Source organism: Aplysia californica, unplaced genomic scaffold (genome assembly GCF_000002075.1).
Source record: "Aplysia californica isolate F4 #8 unplaced genomic scaffold, AplCal3.0 scaffold00163, whole genome shotgun sequence".
In the NCBI taxonomy this organism is placed as follows: Eukaryota; Metazoa; Mollusca; class Gastropoda; order Aplysiida; family Aplysiidae; genus Aplysia; species Aplysia californica.
In genome coordinates, this window is record NW_004797433.1 from 608,069 (window position 1) to 611,021 (window position 2,953).

General features: G+C 38.7%; 1 protein-coding gene across 3 annotated transcripts in view; it reads left to right on the top strand.

Annotated features, from left to right (window-relative positions):
* LOC101862347 overlaps positions 1 to 2,953 on the top strand; it is a 33,878-nt gene that overhangs the window by 22,297 nt on the left and 8,628 nt on the right. The gene's annotated exons all lie outside the window — the stretch shown is intronic.

Sequence of the window (2,953 nt, forward strand, 5' to 3'; positions counted from 1 at the left end):
ATAGAGAGAGAGGGAGAGATAAAAGAGAGGGGAGGTGGAGTGTGCGAGAAACAGGAAATAAATGTTACAGCACAGATTTACAAAGACTGGGTGATTAGGAGATGTTTCTGGTAGCTATCACGTCAAAATTGCCTTAGATGTTCCTGTTCCCCTATTTTGCACTTAATGACCTTTATTGTGTCGATGTGCTTCTCTTCGCATAAACAAAGGAAAAAAGGCGGAAAACGTAAACGAATAAAAGACGAGAATGCAGAAATAGCTCGTGATAACAAACCTGTGAACGTAGTTTAATTTTTAACTCAGATGTGTGAGTAAAAACACCTGCTTTCTTATATCACAGCTGGATATAATTTGAAAAATAGAGTTGTGTGTCACGACGGGGTGAAATCGGGCGCTCGTCAAATTTTGGGTAAATGGAGCTATTGGTATTATCTTCAAGCTTGTTCATTTGTCTAGCTTTCGATGAAAAATATACTTTTCTGTCTTAAATAAATAATACTGAGATATTTGTGATTGAAGGTGAGGGGCTATCAAAATTAGGGGACTTCCAAAGCTCTAGACTCTTTGGGAAATGCGAAATTACTTCTTTTTTTTTTTGGTACTTTCAATCAGCGTTTATACGTATGTTCCACATACAAATGTGTATTTAAATTAACATAAAAGGTGTTGAGCCAAATATTTTAAAAATTGATTTTAAAACATTGCCAGAACGGGGGGAAAATGTCGGTTTCTTTGATTTCATTATTTTGAAGAGCGCCCGATTTCACCACGCTGCCTCACATCAATCGTGGGCGATTGAAAACCATTCTTATAAACATGTCTCGACAACATCGAATATACATTGTGTCCCAAAATTTGAGTATTTCTTGGTTTTCCTCAAAAACAGCTTGAAAGAAATTAGCTTATAGATCTAATATATACTCGAACTGAGCTCCTGCAGCAGCAAAACGATCATTGACTCTAGAAAACTGTCTTTTACTCGCCTGTGTTTCAGGGGTGATCTTTAAATTTGGTACCAAGTAGTTATTTTGCCCTTTAAATTCAAATCTTCTATTTCCATGTATGAAGAATTTTTTTCAAGCATGGTACCAAACTTTTGGGACACCCTGCACAATGAGACTAGTTGTTGATTATAATTGAGGGTGCCTATTGGTCAAGTAAATCTGATCTGCATGATCGGATTGGATCGGGTCGGGCCAGGTCGGTTTATGGCAGTGCATGCGCACACTATTATCAAATTGGCCTCTACTATGTTCAATTTGCTTCATCAAATTTGACCCGGAAGGCCATTAAATTCATCGGGCAAACTTAAGATCTGACACCTGCAATATGAAGTAGGCTTTTAATTGGTTGTTTTGATCTAACGCTCCAAACGTATCAAATGGTAAGGAAAAGAAAATATTTTTTTTGTATTGGAGGATTTGATCAAATTGTGCCAAAATGGCAGCTTTTGACTGCCCTCATAAGTACCAAATGTGTATGTATCAAAAGGAGATTCGACGAAACATATCTCTAATGTGCACATGACATTAGCTTACAACTATGTTATAATGTTTGAATGACAATGGTCAGTAGTCGTCCTGCCTAAAGCAAAGAAGAAAATGATTTTTAAAACTGTCTCATCTGTACTTGTAATTTTAGATGTTTTACACCCCATCAACATTACTTAGACCATTTAGGAGGCGGGTTGCTTCGACTCCACCTGTCAGACCAAACTTGAGCAGTGACAGACACAATGTCTAAGCAGAAAAACGGACATAATTGATTTTTTTAAAGTGCCCCATCAATGGGAATTGAACTCATGTCTTCCGCATGCGACAACAAATTGCCTAAGCGCTACACCATAGACGCTGGTTGTCTGATCAGTATAGAGCTCTAACTCGTACTTAGAAATGATGATACAGGGGAAATGATTTTTCACTGAAGCTAGTCGAAACGTAGAGGTGAGTGATGGCATGACAGATACTCAGTAAACCAGTCCTCAATAATACCATCATGAACATCTTATCATTATCGTCTTCATCATCACCATCATCACCACCATCATCACCATCATCACCACCATCATCATCATCATCATCATCATCATCATCATCATCATCATCATCATCATCATATTACTCCAGTGGCGGAGTGGGTAATGAGTTCAGGCTCAAAAGTAATGTCAAGCAAGCGTCGGTGACACTGGATTTAGATGGGTGATCACTGGGGTGTGTCCTTGAGCAAGAGTAGACAACCTAAGCTAAAGAAAATAGGGCGCAGCACAGTGGTGACCAGCAATGGCATTTTTTGTGAAATAGTTCTGTATTGATATGGCATTGTGAATTTAGGGATGTATTTACGTATGTATGTACAATTATATATCTATGTGTGTATGTATGTTTGCCATTGTAACCCAATTTTTTCCACGGGGATAATTAAAACTGTAACTTGTTTGCTATTGTTTGTTATACCAACACTCATCATCATCATCCAGTGCCAGATCTACGACAGACATCGACGGTCATGGTTTTCCACCCATTCCTTTGCTCGGATGCTCTAAAAAAACTACGTTTCCCTGATCTTTCCCTGTTACCCATTTAATATTGTTCAGGTTCCCTGAGTATGTTGTTCTGGGCCTACCCCTGCCTCGCTTGCCATCAATTTTGCCAGTGAGAGCTAGATGTCCAAGACCCTTATGTCTATGCAGGTGTCCCAAAAAGTGCATTTGTCGTTTCCTGGTTGTTTTTAACATTGAGCGTCCCACGTGGGCTTCATCATTTGATTTCTTTTCTTTCCAGGATACTCTTAACAGTCTCCTAAGAAACCACATTTCTGCTGCTTCTGTTTTATTTTCACTGTTATTAGTGATTGTCCAGCATGCCCAGCCATATTGAAGGGTTGACCAAACAAAGCATTTCAGGACTTTCATTTTGGTGTTCATTGAGATGTTTCTATTTTTCAGGATTGAGCT